The 18,074-nt window shown below is 46.7% G+C and overlaps 4 non-coding genes across 4 annotated transcripts; 2 read left to right on the top strand and 2 right to left on the bottom strand.

The window, feature by feature from the left end:
* Positions 1-295: 295 nt before the first annotated feature.
* trnae-cuc (transfer RNA glutamic acid (anticodon CUC)) lies at positions 296-367 on the bottom strand. Its single transcript has one exon. It is a non-coding gene; the product is annotated as a tRNA-Glu (tRNA).
* Positions 368-954: 587 nt separating this feature from the next.
* trnav-aac (transfer RNA valine (anticodon AAC)) lies at positions 955-1,027 on the top strand. The gene has a single exon. It is a non-coding gene; the product is annotated as a tRNA-Val (tRNA).
* A 1,608-nt stretch (positions 1,028-2,635) lies between these two features.
* On the top strand, positions 2,636-2,708 carry trnav-aac (transfer RNA valine (anticodon AAC)). The gene has a single exon. It is a non-coding gene; the product is annotated as a tRNA-Val (tRNA).
* A 12,769-nt stretch (positions 2,709-15,477) lies between these two features.
* Positions 15,478-15,560, bottom strand: trnal-uaa (transfer RNA leucine (anticodon UAA)). The gene has a single exon. It is a non-coding gene; the product is annotated as a tRNA-Leu (tRNA).
* Between the last annotated feature and the right edge of the window lie 2,514 nt (positions 15,561-18,074).

The raw sequence follows: 18,074 nt of genomic DNA, 5'->3' as shown, positions 1-18,074 counted from the left end.
TTCTTGTGAGAGGCCGCATAGGACCTGTCTGCGTGCTGAATGCGCTGTGTTCTCCCATGCAGGTGGAACGTCTGTGCTGTCGTGCAGCTGACTTGAAAATGCCCTGTTGCTTGTTTTAGTGGCCAGGAGTGAAAAAATGAAGAGTGAGAAGTAAGCTGAGGGCACAACTACACTGGGAATGCTGGGAGGACATCGGTTAGGTCACAAAAGTCAGAAGCTAGCCAAAAGGGTCACAATGGGAAGTGGGGGGAAAGACAAAAAAAAAAAAAAGTATCCCAAGCTGACGCCCCTGGAGTTCCCTGACCGGGAATTGAACCCGGGCCGTGGCGATGAGAGCGCCAAATCCTGACCACTAGACCACCAGGGACCCCCCCCACAATAGTGCTTTGCGCTCTGTCATACAAAAATACTCACAAGTACCCCTTCAGGTCAGACCTGGCTAGGCATTTTGTTTTCACGGCACATTTCGCCAAAGTGCTCCGTAGCACTCTTATTCCTCACACACCGACCCAATGTGTGACGTTCCACAAAGTGTCTGTTTTCACTGTCTGAATAGTTCTACATTTGGCTCAGAATCCAAACAGCATGTGAGAAATAAAATTATGCAAAAGAAAAGACGCAACCAAGCGCCTTGATTTTGATATTCAATCTTCTCGACGTAGATGCTTCTTAGCGGTTTTCCGGTCTTGTGAATTCTTGGGCTACGAAAAGAGCAGTTGCTCTTTGTGTTTCTAAATCTTCTGTGGAAGTTATTTGATAGTGGTGAAGTCAGTATCCAGGTGCTTGATTAAAGTCGTCTGAAGAAAGAACCAATGCTAGCCATTGGATATAACGGCATTGCAAAAGAGGCCAGCTGCTGCTATTTCTCATTTGATTCAGTGAGAGGATGAGCCACTGACAATTGGCAGACTACATAAAATTTCCTTAGGTTAAGGAAAGAACTGTACGTCTGTTGTTTCCATAGTGTAGTGGTTATCACGTTCGCCTAACACGCGAAAGGTCCTCGGTTCGAAACCGAGTGGAAACATGGCAGCTTTAAGCTTTTGGCCCAAGTTTCAAAACCTACACACCACTGAAACCAAGAAACGAAGTTAGTGTCAGACACCGAGCCAATGCGTGACGTTCCACAAAGTGTGAGTTTTCGCTGTCTAACTCGTTCTACATTTGGCTCATAATTCAAGCAGCATGTGAGAAGTAAAATTATGCCAAAGAAAAGATGCAACCAAGCGGCTTGATTTTCATGTTCAACGATTACGACGTAGATGCCTCTTAGCGGTTGTCCGGAGCAGAGACCTTGCAAGGAGACAGCGAGAGCAAGAGCACAGCGCCTTGATTTTGATGTTCAACGATTACGACGTAGATGCCTCTTAGCAGTTGTCCGGAGCATAGACCTTGCAAGGAGACGGCGAGAGCAAGAGCACCGCTGTGCTTTATGGGGTTCAGAGTCAGAAGGCATTTCTCAGAGAAGAACCAGATCAGAAAGTTGCCGGTCCTGAGGTCTCGCGTCTGTGTCTTGGCCTGGCTAGCTCAGTCGGTAGAGCATGAGACTCTTAATCTCAGAGTCGTGGGTTGGAGCCCCACGCTGGGTGCTGTCTTCTTGAGGCATAGAAGCCCATCACCCTACGAGACGTGAACATGAAGAGTCCCGCCGTCAACAAAACATCAGCGTGACTCGTTCTGCCTTCTTGTGAGAGGCCGCATAGGACCTGTCTGCGTGCTGAATGCGCTGTGTTCTCCCATGCAGGTGGAACGTCTGTGCTGTCGTGCAGCTGACTTGAAAATGCCCTGTTGCTCGTTTTAGTGGCCAGGAGTGAAAAACTGAAGAGTGAGAAGTAAGCTGAGGGCACAACTACACTGGGAATGCTGGGAGGACATCGGTTAGGTCACAAAAGTCAGAAGATAGCCAAAAGGGTCACAATGGGAAGTGGGGGGAAAGACAAAAAAAAAAAAAAGAATCCCAAGCAGACGCCCCTGGAGTTCCCTGACCGGGAATCGAACCCGGGCCGTGGCGGTGAGAGTGCCAAATCCTGACCACTAGACCACCAGGGACCCCCCCACAATAGTGCTTTGCGCTCTGTCATACAGAAATACTCACAAGTACCCCTTCAGGTCAGACCTGGCTAGGCATTTTGTTTTCACGGCACATTTCGCCAAAGTGCTCCGTAGCACTCTTATTCCTCACACACCGACCCAATGTGTGACGTTCCACAAAGTGTCTGTTTTCACTGTCTGAATAGTTCTACATTTGGCTCAGAATCCAAACAGCATGTGAGAAATAAAATTATGCAAAAGAAAAGACGCAACCAAGCGCCTTGATTTTGATATTCAATCTTCTCGACGTAGATGCTTCTTAGCGGTTTTCCGGTCTTGTGAATTCTTGGGCTACGAAAAAAGCAGTTGCTCTTTGTGTTTCTAAATCTTCTGTGGAAGTTATTTGATAGTGGTGAAGTCAGTATCCAGGTGCTTGATTAAAGTCGTCTGAAGAAAGAACCAATGCTAGCCATTGGATATAACGGCATTGCAAAAGAGGCCAGCTGCTGCTATTTCTCATTTGATTCAGTGAGAGGATGAGCCACTGACAATTGGCAGACTACATAAAATTTCCTTAGGTTAAGGAAAGAAATGTACGTCTGTTGTTTCCATAGTGTAGTGGTTATCACGTTCGCCTAACACGCGAAAGGTCCTCGGTTCGAAACCGAGTGGAAACATGGCAGCTTTAAGCTTTTGGCCCAAGTTTCAAAACCTACACACCACTGAAACCAAGAAACCAAGTTAGTGTCAGACACCGAGCCAATGCGTGACGTTCCACAAAGTGTGAGTTTTCGCTGTCTAACTCGTTCTATATTTGGCTCATAATTCAAGCAGCATGTGAGAAGTAAAATTATGCCAAAGAAAAGATGCAACCAAGCGGCTTGATTTTCATGTTCAACGATTACGACGTAGATGCCAGAGAGAGGATGAATGCCGGATCCATCAAATTGACAGGTCGGGTCAAAAGGTCACTTGTGGGCGGGGCTTGTGTAGGCGGGGTTGTGGTGGTACGATGTGACGTCACGGGAGTTGTATTTATTAATTATTTATTTCATTATTTATTTATTAAATGATTTATTATTTATTTTTAATTATTATTTTAAATTATTATTTATTATTATTATAAATTATTTTTAATGATTTATTTAATTATTATTTTATTTAAAAATTATAATGAGGAGAGTGTTATATTGAGGAGAGTGCTTATGAGTGTGTGTGTTATTTTAATAAGTTATTATTTTGTCGGGCACAGCCGGGGCCGAGCGGGGGTGGGTTACCTGATGGAGCGTGAGCGTACGGCGTGTCTGGTGTTACGGTACCGCGGTAAGGTCCCGGGCTTTGGAGAATCAGCAAAGGCCTTAGAACCCTGTGTCTGGTGCGGTACTGCGCTAAGGTCCCCGCGGGCTCGGCTCGGAGAGAGCGATGCCGGGGAGCTGAGAGCCGTGCCGCGGCGCGAGTCTGATGCCGGCGAGCTGAGAGCCGTGCCGCTGCGCGAGTCTGTGACAAACTCTGAGAGACTGAGACTCTGGGAGAAAATGATAAAGTTGGAGCGAAGAATGAGAGGAGGAGGAGGTGGAGGGTCTGTCGTCCAATAAAAACGCTTGGCGGTAGTTTTGACAATGTATGTGTGTTTCTTCCTCACGCAGGCGTTTGTATTACATCAGCGTATGGTGCCACACTTTTGAAGGCCGTCTCTATCGACTTGGGCCATACATGCACCCCCAGTAAAATCAGTTTGAAGCTTTGTTCCCCGTATATGACCTCGCACAAGTACAGATATGAGTGCACCTGGTTAATTACAATTAAATAATCTAGTAAAGACACGCAAGCGTATTACAGCAGCGTATGGGGCCATACTTTTGAAGGTCGTCTCTAACGTCTCGGGCCATACATCAAGTTGGATACCTCGGCTCCCAGTAAATCCTGTTTTTCATACATGACAGTACAGATATGGGTTAACAGAAAAACGATATGACTGCACCCGGTTGATATTGCGGCGAGCGGGGGGGCCTATTCCTCCTAGGGCAGAGGCACAAGTATCTCCGAGGTCTTACCCTTCCTGCCAGCCAAAGAGCCACAAGTTTCATCCAGGCCTTACCCGGTGAGTATATTATTTCTTTTATTAGCGTGATAAAAATGCTAATTAATTAAATCAAATTAAATTAACATTCTAATAATAGGTATTCTCTGTTTATTCTATGTACAAGAGAGAGAGTGCGCTGACCGGTCAAGAGAAAATCTACAAGAGACCTGAATCAACAGGTATGGACGGAGCATCACCACCACCGGCTATACCCGAAGCCTTATTAAATGAAATAGACATTATCAACAATGCTAATAATGAAAATGATGAGGATTACTCTGCTCAACACGACTCGCCACCCGCGGCGGCCGATGAAACAGTGGCCCAAGAGCCCTGTTTTCTGCCATCCCTAGAGACATTGAGAAGCATGTTAAATGAAAGGGGGTCTGAAGCAGAAGGGGGGCTCCCCCCCAGCGACGAGGTCGCATGGTCCCCCGCGGATGCTGAATTGTGGGAGGCCTTGTCAGACGTAGAATTTCTTATCGATGCTGAGGAGATTGAAAATGAATTGGGGCTGGGGCAATTTGAAAATGTTGAACAGGAAGGTGGCGGTGGTAACGGTGACCCCCAGCCTGACGGGGTCATTCATCGGCGCAGATTCAATAACGTACAGATTAGACGGATTCTAAATATACCCCATCCTAGAAACGAAGGCAATTTCCGCGAGTACTATGAAAATGTAATCGAGGGGTTTCAAAATATTGTGAATGAGGCGATACCTTACGCCGCATGGGGAGCTTATATACAGGTCACCCTGCGCGCTGACTTTTTAAACGACGAGCTGTCGCAAATTGTACGGTATGGGGAGGGGGAGCTGACAGACTTGCAGCAGCTGCTGGATCGCCTGGTACAGTCTAATCAAGAGATTTTAAACGATTCCAACCTAGAAGTAATCGTAGACGTAATAAATATCCCACGCGGCGGGGGCGTTGGAAACAAACGTAAACTACAGACCATGTTAGCTTCAGAAATAATTTCTAAAAAAGCCAGACACATGTTTATCATTAATAACAACACCAACGCGTGTTTCGCCATAAACTTGGCGCATCTGCTGCACGAAAACTTCACTGACGCCGAGGCTGAAAAGCTCGGCCTGGAGTTACAGGAGAAAGCGGGATTCAGCCCCGACCACACAGTCGCTTTGAATGACATTATCAATTTCGAGAAAATCATTGATTGCAAAGCAGTGGTGTATTATCAACAACCTTATTCAAACAATCTCCAAATTTACCAGACACCCACACCTACCGACGGTAGACGGTTGGTGTATTTCTTTTTACACAATCAGCATTTTTACGGTATTAAAAGCGTAAAGGGGTTCTTAGGCGTGAGCTACGTTTGCACGAGTTGTTTCAAAGGGCACGACTCGCCTCAATCTCATAGCTGCGAAAAGTTCTGCAGCGTCTGTCAGACTAATTGCAAAGAAGGTGAAAGCACACCAATGATACTGTGTGAGCGTTGTAATTTCAGATGCTTAAATGACACGTGCTTTGAGCGTCACCGTACGCCACGGGTCTGCTCAGTTAGGGGGGAGCTTGCTAGCCCCTGTGACAAGTTCAGAAAATGCAAAGCTTGCGGGCTCAGATACTACCAAAGTCCCGAGAACCCAAAACCGCACTCGTGTAAAGCAGTAAAATGTAATATCTGCGACGCTAAACTCCACACAGCAGAATCAGACATATCCACCCCACATCTCTGCTATCTAAATCCTCCCGAGAAGCCTAACAGAGGGGAACGGGCCGAAAGGGGTGAGGGGAGTAAAAAGGCCCCCGAATATGTGTTTTTTGATTTTGAAACATCTCAGAGGTCGGGTACCCATATCCCGGTGTACGTCTGCGCCATCTCCGATCAGAACGAGACAATGTCCGCCGAGGGGCCCGACTGCGCGCTACAGTTTCTCAGACATTTCAGGGCGCCCTTCTATAGAGGCGTCTGTTTCATTAGTCACTACGGAAAGGCATTCGATAATTACATCGTACTGAACGCGATGGTGAAGGAAGGCGTGGAACCGCGTGTGGTGTCACAGGGGAATAAAATCATCCTCATCCTGGACAGCGTGTTTGAGCAAAGGTACATCGACAGTCACTCCTTTCTAAGCATGCCTTTGAGAAAAATCCCCGATGCGATGGGATGCTCGACTCAGATGCGAAAAGGCTATTTTCCGCATCATTTCACAGACATGGAAAACTTTAGTTACTTGGGGCCCTACCCCCCTCCCGATCAATTTGGGCCCGATCAAATGTCCAGCAAAGAACGCGACAAGTTTTATCAATGGTACGACAGTGTAAAGCACCAGACCTTTAATTTTCACAAAGAGATGATCGCTTACTGTAAAAACGACGTGGAGATTCTGAGAGAGGGCTGCTTGCGCTTCCTGCGGGAGTTTAAAACGCTCACGGGTTGCGATCCCTTCTCAGCGGCCACCATCGCTTCGGCCGCGTTGCTGGTTTACAGGACAAATTTCCTCCCCAGAGATACGATCGCGATCCCGGATGTATGGGATTACAGGAGGCAATACAAAAGTTATTCGAACGTGTCCATCCAGTGGCTGGAATTCATAGGGCGCACGCGCGGCATCGAAATTCGACACGCGCTGCGCGGGGGTGAAGTGCGTGTGGGGCGCTTTCACCTAGACGGATACGCCGAGATAGAGGGGGAGAAATGGGCTTTCGAGTTTCTAGGCTGTCAGTTTCACGGCTGTCCTACCTGCAACAACGAACACGATATCTGCCCCCTGACCCGCGAGAGCTTCGGTGCCCTGTACGTTAAAACAAGGGAAAAACTCCAGGCGTTGCACCAAGAGTTTAATATGAACGTGGAATCCATCTGGGAACACGAATGGGCTCACGCTAAAACTCACGACCCACAGGTACAGCGTTTCCTGTCAGACTTCGAGCCCCCTGAGCCCCTAAGGCCGCGAGAAGCGCTGTTTGGGGGTCGGACGTCGGCGATTCGCCTGCGTTACGACGTCACGGGGCAAGAGCGCGTCCACTACGTGGATTTCACGTCGCTGTACCCGTACACTCTGGCTAAATGTGAATTCCCCGTGGGGCACCCTGAAATCATTCATTCGAATTTTAAGCCTCTGAATGAATACTTTGGCCTGATCAAAGCCACGGTCAACACCCCCCGCGAACTGTTTTTCCCCGTCCTACCCAGCAGACTGCCAAATGGGAAACTAGTGTTTACCCTCTGCAGGACATGCGCGATCGAGAACAGACAGGAGGGGGCCTGCGGGCATTCCGACGCAGAGCGGGAGCTGACAGGTGTCTGGGTTTCAGCGGAGGTAAATATGGCTTTAGAGAGGGGGTATTCGGTCGTGAAGGTGCACGAAGTGTGGCATTTTCCCCAGACCAGCGGGGAGCTGTTTAGAGATTACATTAAAACCTTTCTCAAAGTGAAGCAGCAGGCTTCGGGCTACCCCGACGACGCGACCGATGACGAGGGTCGCAGGGGGTACATAAAAAACTATCTCGAGCGTGAGGGGATCGAATTGGAGCCCGATAAGATAGTGTCTAACGAGGGGAAGAGGCAGGTGTCCAAACTTCTGCTTAACTCGCTGTGGGGTAAACTGGCGCAGAGGAGCAACATGCTCCAGACATGCTTAGTGTCTGACCCGGGGGAGTTTTTTAATTTTTTCTGCTCGGACCTGTATGAGATTTCCAGCTTCGCGTTTGTCAACGACGAGGTCGCCCTCATCCGCTGGCGTTACAAGTCTTCCTACAAAGTACCGCCGGGAAAGACTAACATATTCATAGCCTGTCAAACTACCGCGTGGGGCCGGTTGACGCTTTACAAAGAACTGGAAAAATTGGGGCGGAGGGTGCTGTATCACGACACCGACAGCATCGTGTACATAAGCAGGCCTGGTGAATATGAGCCGACCTTAGGCAATTACCTGGGTGAGCTGACGTCCGAATTAGCCCCAGACGAATACATTGCTTCGTGGGGTGCGCTGGGACCAAAAAGTTACTGTTACCGACTCAACAACGGGAAAACACAAATGAAATGTAAGGGTATAACTCTAAATTACGAAACCTGTCAAAAGGTAAACTTTGACAGTATGATCGGATTGATTGAAAACTACATCGGAGGCTGTAGGAATAACCCCACTATAATGACGCACTACAACAAAATCGAACGCGACATGAAAAGTTTTCGCCTGTTTAATAGGCCTCTAGATAAAAAGGTCAGGGTCGTCTACGACAAACGCAGATTGCTGACTAGCGGGGAAACTCTGCCTTTTGGTTACTGAAATGTAAAACTAGCAGCATGGTCTTTAAAAACCTGTTAAAGTTTTTTCAAACATGTTCATTTGTTTAAACTGAAAAGTTTTTCCAAAGATGTTTTTTAAAAATCAAAGATGTACAAATGTTTTAAACTGAAAAGTTTTTCCAAAGATGTGCAAATGTTTTAAACTGAAAAGTTTTTCTAAAGATGTTTTTTTTAATCAAAGATGTACAAATGTTTTAAACTGAAAAGTTTTTCTAAAGTTGTGCAAATGTTTTAAACTGAAAAGTTTTTCTAAAGATGTTTTTTTTAATCAAAGATGTACAAATGTTTTAAGCTGAAAAGTTTTTCTAAAGTTGTTTTTAAAATGTAACTTGTGTATGTTTTTATTTTCAAACTTGTGTACTGAAATGTGTTGTACATTTATCACAAGAGTTTCTATTAAAACTTTCACCCACGCACTCTGTGTCTGTGAAAGCTGACACCCCTGCAGCACCAGTTTGCATGTGTGTGTGTGTGTGTGTGTGTGTGTGTGTGTGTGTGTGTCTGCGCGCGGAAAGATTTAAAAGATTAGGGCAGTATTTTCCGTTTCATCAGTTTTTTTGCAAGACGATGGGTAGCGGCGTGAGAGAGGTCGACTTTGATCACCGTTTAGAATTGCCGTTTACGGCTATAATCGCAGGGGCGAGTTCTTCGGGGAAAACCTATTTCACTAAAGAAATGCTTTTAAATCAGAGTCACTGTTTCATAGGGGCCCCCGTTAAAAAAATTGTGTGGTGTTTCGCTTCCCATCAGCCGCTGTATGATGAACTGCGCGATCGGATCACCGAAATTGAATTTATACAAGGGCTTCCTAAAAGCTGGGAGGACGAGGAACGCTTCCCCTCAGGCTCCTTGATAATCATCGATGATTTGATGGACAGCGCGTCCGAAAACAAACTCGTGGCAGAAGCTTTCACGAGGTTCAGACATCACCGACAAATCTCGGTCATCTACCTGGTGCAGAACGTATTTCACCAGGGCAAGTACAGCAGGACTATAGCCCTAAATACTACTTATTATTGTCTGTTTAAGAATGTGCGAGACAGAATGCAAATCAAAGTTTTAGCTCAGCAGATGTTTCCTTGGCAGAAAAAGTTTTTTCTAGATTCTTATCAAGAGGCGACAGGGCCACCCCACGGTTATTTATTGGTCGATTTGAGAGCCACGTGCCCAGAAGAGTTCCGACTCAGGACCGGATTATTACCGGGGTCGCTACCCGTCGTCTTTCTACCGGCGAGCCATTGATTTATCACTACTAAGCTATGTCCGATCATCTCAGGAAACACCTGCCGACCCTTAAAGTTTTACAGAGGACGAGGGGGGTGAAACGTAAAAAGATTCTTACGGCTGACCCATCTAATGACATAATTTTGGCTCTCTCCGAAATCTGTCTCAATCTCATAAGAGGCCGTATACCTTTAACCGTGGCTCAATTTAAAAAGCTGAAGAAACAGAAAAGACTGATTAAACTTTTCGCCTGTAAGAAAAACAGCGTTGCTAGGAAACGCAAGGCAGTGCTTCAAAGAGGAGGATTCTTACTACCGCTCTTATCAGTGGCTCTGCCATTCGTCACAAGCCTGTTTTCCCGGTAAGACGGCTAATTAGCTTTTTACCAACATGAGCGAAGTGAAAAAAATGTTCATGCTGACCCCCCAACAACTCCGTACGCTGACCCAGAGGGGGACCCCGCATACCATAGGCGAATCGGCCCAGGGCGAACTTGAAAACCAGATGCACGGTTTAATAAATCAGCCGGGTATGAATTTGCATGAAAAAGTAAAGAGATACAATCAATTGCTACAGAGGTATCTGAATCTAGTCCGAAAAGAGGAACATCAGGGGCGAGAAATTGTCCTTACTGAGCGGAAAGAAAAAACGGAGGAGGAGGAGGAGGAGGAGGGGAGACAGCCTGACAGCGGCAACGCGACTAGGGACAAATCTGTACAGGAAGTTGTCCAGCAAGTGGCTCCCAGGGCTAGAAAGAACGTGGGGTACATCATGCAGAAACTGCTCGATTCCGACGGGGCGGTACGTTGGACCCAGTCGGGTGAACTCATCATCAGAGATAGACCCATTAAAGGTTCCCATATTTTAGATTTGATGAAAACTTTATCACAGCCTAAATCCCACACCGTCGAATATCCTAAAGGCTGGGAACCCTTTTTAAACGTGATATCCGAATTAAACATACCCCTCACGAGCGTGGGTAACATCCAAGCCAGGAAAGCCCTAAGCCATCTTAAAGATTACGGCGGAAGGGGTCCCCCGCCACCCTCCTCCCCTCCTGTGAAACAGAAGCTCGGGAGACGTAGAAAACGTATTGCGGACGACTCGCCACCCCCGCTCGCGGGAACCCCTCACACGCAGCGCGATTCCTCCCCTGAATATCGTTTATGGCCTATAAAGGGTACTCCTTATGCTCCGTGGATAGATTACAGCGATTAAGTGTTTTATATACGTGTGGAAAAAAATTAAAATGCCTGTAACGCAGCTGTTAATAAAATGTTAAATTTATTGAATAAAAGGTGTCACGTTTTTATTTTTTCCCCCGACATTAACCTAACAACCATAACAATTTTTTTATTTTTTCCCCCATCATTAATCTAACAACCATAACAATCTTTAAATAGTTTTAAGGAACATACATTTTGCAGCTTTGAAAGTTTATCAGCATTAACACGGCTAATACACTTGTGATATTTCTTGATAAACTTGGATACTAGAGCGTCGTTTTTCCTCAAGTCGTCAGAGTACAACATCATAGTCTCTTGAAATGAAAGGCCCTTGAAGCGGTGGTAGAGGAAAAAGGCGACGTGGGCCCCGCACGTGGAAGAAAAGTCGGGTTGAACTTGACGCGTATTATACCTTATTTCGGTAGCGTGCATCCCCAAGAAGCGCATAAAACTCTTTGGGTAGTAAGGGGAATCGGGGGGATAACCGTAAGAATCAAAGAAGGAGGCTTTGCCCTCTTGGGGCTCCAAAATTATCCCGATCCAGTGTTCACCCTCTCTATTCTGGTCATGCGTGTTTGCGACCAGAAAAGCGGGCCTGGTCTCTATGCGGGCGGGTAATAAATCGCTAGGCCACACGCCTCCAAAAGCATCCCCTAGCAGGGGGCGTAAAAGGCATTCCAGCTGGTGAGTGTTCATGATGATGATTAAAAGTCCACCAAAACCTGTCTCTTGGCGTTTATTTCAATCACGCTGTCGAAGCAGGCGTAGACGATGAGACTCATGGTTCGAGGTAGCGGGGCTCTGAACCTTAAATCCAGACGGCACGTGCCGCTGATGGCGGGTGACAGGGTACCGCCGTCCAGCTCGTCGTCTCGGGAGAGATTGAGAGCAAATAGCGAGTATCCGTTTTCAAAATCCTCGCGGTTAATGCATAACGGCGAATCCCTTAAATGCCTGTTTGTAGCCAGGAAAAGGTTGTAAAACTCTCTGACCGACTGCCTCGCGTTAAAATCGGGCTGGAACGGTTTGCTGGGTATGTGACGGCCGTTGACGGAGAGGCTCAGAAATTCCAGGTCACAATGCTGAAACCTGAACGGGTTTCGGTTTCGCGTACCCACGAACGCCGCGTGGTCCACGATCCCCAAAACGATGTAGCGCGGTAAGTTGCCCAGGAAGAGGTTGTCCTGCGGGCAGACCCGCGATTGCGCGGGCAGCGTATAATTTTTAACGACTACCCTGCTTATAGGGTACAGGGCGTTTGCTTTCAGGAGAGCGGCCGCGTGACCCAGTGACACCGCCGGGGAGACCTCCACTTTTTTCACAAACAGGCTGGCCCTCAGTATTTTCAGCTCGTAATCGGTGTCATTTCTACACATGAGGCTAAAGTCGCTTTTAGCCTTTACAAACTTTAAGCGTATATCCACGTTGTTTAACAGCATCCGTTCACTGAAAAAAATATCTGCGTGTATAGGGCCCATTACAGAAAATTCCCTAGAGTTTCTACAGAAGGCGGCTCGCTTCTGCAACCCCACATTAGGCCCCTGCGCGGAGACGTCCACGCTATCCAAATCGGCTCCGACGTCTTTGTACCAGAGCCCTGCCGAAAACTGACTCTCTAGCGTATCTGTAGAAAAATTGAGCAGGGTCTCTATGAATGACCTATAGGGGTGCGTGGCCGACGAAGAACTGATCAGGACGTCGTTCAGACTCACATCCAGCTGAGAGAATATGCTGTTTAGCGGGTACTGTATAATACCACAGGGGTCGGCGTCAACCAGGGGGGCTCCATCGGCCCTAACGATCCTGAGCCTTAGATATAGCAGTGTAGAGTTGAGGTCCAGATAGAAATTGCCCGACCCCGGTATTAGGAAATCCAAAACATCCTGATCGGTAATGGAATTTAATGGGTTGATTTCTACATAATTGGTCTGATCTATGGATAATTGCGTCATAGGGGCCGCAAATAGATCTAGCTCAGATTTGGTGCATTCTGCTGAGAGGCGGTGAGCTAGAGCCATTCTTGATTACTTGGTGTTTTCTCTCTCTCTCTTAAAATATGTCCCCGGGGGGTTTCCTGTTTCTCTTAGCCTGTCGAGACTTGGGAATCCTCACGGCTCTGCCAAGTTTATTTTTTTTTCTCCGATGACCTTGGTGCTGCGGTAGAGGGGCCTGGGCTCTCGTTCTACTCCCCCTCCTCCGAGAGAGGAACAGCAGACCCGACCCTTCCTGCTTGGGGTCAGCTGTGTTTGTAAAACGGCCGCTGACTACAGAGCTGGCGAGATCCGATCCTATTCCTTTGACCGCCGATTTCAAATGAGGTTTCGCTATATCGACCCCACGCTTAAGAAAGGGTAAAACAAATCTAAAAGCCCTACTGAGCATGGAGCCCAAGCCACGCCCGTACATCACTGGGCCCCCCGCAAAACCGGGGAGCCCATGTCCCGCCTGACTGGTGTAATACGAAATAAATCTCTGAGGATTGTGGTACGCCATGCTCCCCCCACCACCACCACCACGTGCGCTTTCTCTTGTTTTGTTTTTAAACGGGGCGAAAGTGTAGCTTGACGATCGTTTTTCCGTAGGAGAAATTAATCAGAGTATTCTGATCGTTCTTTATCTCAATATGCAAATTCTGCAGGCTCTGCTTGTTCACCGGTACGTAGTGCAGCTTGTGGAACGGCAAAGTGACTACGTCGCCGAATGCACCGTCTATTTTAACGGTTCTGAGGAGCGGGACTACAAATTCCCCCACGTGCTGCGGTTCCACAATGTTACAGTAGACGTACATATTGTAGAATCCCGCGTGAATGTCGGCAGGGTAGGGTGAGGTCGACCCACTACCTCCTCCTCCTAGGTTATACCAGTGACCCGGCTCAAAGCCCAGCATGTAGGCCAGAGTAGGTTTAAATTGGATCTTGTACTTCTGGTTTCCCGTTATATTAACCCTTCGCGTAATCTCGTTGTATGAGAAGGAAACTTCACTACCTAATTTTTTTAACGTAGCGTCCATCTCTGTCACAATCTGTTTCAGAGATTCATAATAGCCGACTTTAATTTTCCGAGAAAAAAGGAAAGGCCGATCCACTAAAGGATCGGCCTCTCTCTTTGCCTCCGCCTCCGTATCCCGCAATTCAAAACTATTTTCCGGGTATGTGATATTTCGCCACGTGTAACAATACATGATTTCAGCCAGCGCTACCTCGTAAGGCCCCCGTAGCTCTATAGGTCGCGATAACATCACAGTGTAATCCGAACTCTTGTTATCGGGGAAGATGGAGAGACAAGAGTTTGACGGCAGCGTGAGGTAAAAAGAGGGGCGATCCTCCATTTTTCCCCCTCTTTTCTATTAAAAAATTAAACCTGTATCAAGTCCGACCGCGGTATCCACGAATCGAACCTTGAGGGCCAACCCTGCCAATGTACTAAAATCCACTTTTTCCCCTTTCTGTCGGTCTTTGAGCCTATAACCTTCTCGACCTTGAACGTGCGTCTCGGAGATATTTTGATTTTCTGCAGCTCCGCTTCATAGAATGTCCCCTCTAGTATTTCGCCGCGCACGTCCCTCAATTTATACACCGGTGGGGATCTGGGCACACGGTCGCATATGACAAAGTACTCATCGGTGAATGTCTGCTCGTACTTTTTGTCAAATATCTGACTGTGCTTGGAGACTCTCACGGTGTCCCCTATGTTAAACTTAAAATGTGGCCGTGTGCTTTTTTTCTTCAGAGGGTCGTATAGATTATCAAATACTAGATGAGCATTATCGAGCGTGACCTCGGAAGGTTTCATTTTAATAGCGCTGTGAAATGACTGGTTGTACCCCTTTAATAGATCGTCCAACACGTCCACATATCTCCGAGTGTTTTTAGCCGTAAAGTACCTGTACATCCTTTCTTTTAACGTTCGATTAAATCTCTCTACGACGGAAGCTTTAAGTTCACTAGCCGTAGTGAAATGGGTGATTTTATGAGTTTTTAAAAGTTTCTGAAAAGTCCCATTTAAAAACTCCTTACCGGCATCCGTCTGTAGCTTGAGGGGGACGCCCCCCTCGGTTAAAATAGAATCAAAGGCCTCCTTTACAGCTTCCCCAGTCTTGTTTCTTATAGCACGCGCGTAGGCTTTTTTAGAAAAAACATCAATCACCGTAAGGAGGTATTTTAACCCGTCGTTGTATTTGGCCAGCCCTTGCATGTCGCATAAATCGGCCTGCCACTGATACATGGCTCTCGGTACAAACACTCTGTTCCTAGGGAAATTCTTTTTAACCGGTTTATGTAAAGTATAACTGTCTTGCATAGACAGCCAGTCTCTGATGTCATCACTACTCACTTTTCCACCCACCCCTCTCTTCAGTCTGGAGAAACCCCCGTATGACCCCGGCTGGCTGGGGTCATAGTACGAACGGCTCAAGACGCGAGCTGTAGTCTTGGCAACAGACATGCTTCACACACAGTGAGTGGGAGAGAGCGGCGAAGTGCCGTTTTATAGCTGTCTGTGGAGGGGGGATGTTAACAGACTGAGTGAACATCAGTGAAATTCTGTTTTTTTTTTTTGTATTTAACCCATATTGTGTAGAGTTTGTGTATTATTTAATATTGTGTATTATTATTATTATTATTATTTTACAAAAGAGTTTAGCTGGGGTGGGGATCGAACCCACGCGGACATATGTCCATTGGATCTTAAGTCCAACGCCTTAACCACTCGGCCACCCTGCTCAACATATTTGTCTATTATTTACAAAGACACTGGTATTCAAGTTTTAAATTTTTTTATTATTATTATTATTATAATTTTACATTTTTTTTTTTATTAGTATATAATTAGTGAAAGATATATATTTAAAAAATGTTAGTATACAATTTGTGAAAGATACATTTAAAAAATGCTGGTATACAATTTGTGAAAGTTACATTTAAAAAATGCTGGTATACAATTTGTGAAAGATACATTTAAAAAATGCTGGTATACAATTTGTGAAAGATACATTTAAAAAAATGCTGGTATACAATTTGTGAAAGTTACATTTTTTAAGATATATTAAAAAAATACTGGTATACAATTAGTGAAAGATATATATTTTAAAAATGCAGGTATACAATTAGTGAAAGATATATATTTTAAAAATGCCGGTATACAATTAGTGAAAGATATATATTTTAAAAATGCAGGTATACAATTAGTTACACCCGTGACAGTTGTTGAGGAAGATTAGCGATGTCACATGCATTAAGGTGGATATAGTGGCTTTTTCAACGATACATGTATGCAGAGTAGAAAGCAACTGATTAACATCGATAGGCTGGTTATCATGAAATTTATAGGCAACTACATCTACTATTAAAGCGTAAAATACAAAAATGTGATTACAGTCAAATTCATTGTCGGGGATACAAGATAGACAGGCACGTATGAGACTTTCGGGGGGTTGTCTTTCTCCCTCTGCCATCAGCTGAGTAAGTAAATCCATCCCCCGCTGATAATTTTCTCCGACTTGAGCAATCTCAAATAACACTCTATGAAAGCAGCAACAAGCATGATCATCCCCACAATCGCTTTTCTTGTTTTTATCAATAGCATGCATCAACAGCGGACTAACTTTTTCTAAAAAAACATTTAACATAAACCGTCGTAAGAGTCTCCCGATACCGTTCCCCATCACAAGATGCTTTTGTTTTACTCTCAGGCCTCCCAACGAGTCAGAAATTCTTCTTCCAGGAGCTGCTTAAGGGAGGGGTTCTGTTCAAACAGATCTTGTTCCAGTCGACTGATTTCCAGCATGCCGTCGCGGGCCTCATGCAGATCGTACAGGATAGCTTCCACTGCCCCCTCCAACCTGCCGACGGCCGCTCCGATGCCCAGGGTCGACAGAACGTGGGTCAAGGCGGGTGTCAGCCGGTCGGTCCAGAGGTCACGCAACACAGAGTCAAAGTGTATGTAAAAGTAATTTCTACCTGGGGGAAACAAACAAGGGTGTTGTCTCTGACTGGGGTGCCGCACTTCACAACCGTAGCAGTTTCTCTCTTGATGTTTCCTGATGACTGAGGCTAAAAGGCCCACTATCATAGCCTTAATACAAGTCAGCATCCCACGGCAGAGAGCCGGTCTGGAGAGAAGCGTGCAGATCTCAGGCGCCGGAGAGTCCTCTCCAGGATCAGAGGCCGGTGTTGATGGAGGGGACGGGGAGAGCTCCCCGGCGTCAGAGGCTGGTGTTGGTGGGAGTTCCCCAGGATCAGAGGCCTGTGTTGCAGTTGTAGCCTCATTGTCCCCGCTTTCGTCGTCGGAGAACACACTGTTGCTATAATTTGCTGATGCTGCCATGATGTTGTTGATGTTTGTGAAAGGGGTTGTAACGGAGTCCACTTTATATAGCGACGGTGGGTGAGGGGGAGAGGGGGTGGGGGTGATCCTTACGGCGTAGGTTTTTTCAACTCTTGCATCTCCTTACGCCCCCGACTCTCCTTAAACATCGCTTGGAAGTAACCGGACTTTTCTTTAATCACCCGCATCCAAATCACAAACGGTATCAGCAGCCCAAAACAGTCGCATTTAGGCCGCTGCCATATATTCAGCATTCTCTTGTCCAGCTCCCCGGTCGCGTCCCACTTCATAAAGGTGCTACGTTGTTTACGAGCATCTCTATAGTACATCTCCATTCTTCCCTTGTCCACCTGAATGTCGGGGTCGGGGGTCTCCTCCATCAACGGAGCAACGATAGTCTTCAAGTTTCCCCATTCCGTTTCAGAAAAAAACACCTGATAAGGGTCGTCTTTCGTGGGGTCTGGGCCGTCTCCGATGACCTGAAAGACGCGCAGATCCTCCGCAGCGTTGTCAAAGAGGCAGACCAGTTTATCCCCGTTGGGCAGCTCCCAGGTAGCTCTCGGGTCTTCCGACGGGCGCATCATAGGTACCCGTCTACTTGCCGTATCAATCATCCTAGGAGCCCCCGGAGGCTGCATAACGGTCTCCTGCTCCTGCTGAGTCTTAGAAGGTGAGGCTGAATCTTTCATTTCGGTAGTGCTGGACATGTCTGTATTTTTTTAAGAATTAGTGTTCACCATACATCGCAAAGCTCCATATATTCCCCGCTGGTGGGGGCGTGGTACGGGTGATAAGGCCTGGCACCTCTACCCTAGGAGGAAAAGGCCCCCCTCCCCGCTCGCCGAGGGTCTCACCAGGTGCAGTCATATCGTTTTTCTGTTAAGCACTGGGAGTCGAGGTGTCCAACTTGA

Source organism: Brienomyrus brachyistius, chromosome 5 (assembly GCF_023856365.1).
Source record: "Brienomyrus brachyistius isolate T26 chromosome 5, BBRACH_0.4, whole genome shotgun sequence".
NCBI lineage: Eukaryota > Metazoa > Chordata > Actinopteri > Osteoglossiformes > Mormyridae > Brienomyrus > Brienomyrus brachyistius.
This window is presented reverse-complemented; position numbering and strand designations above follow the sequence as displayed.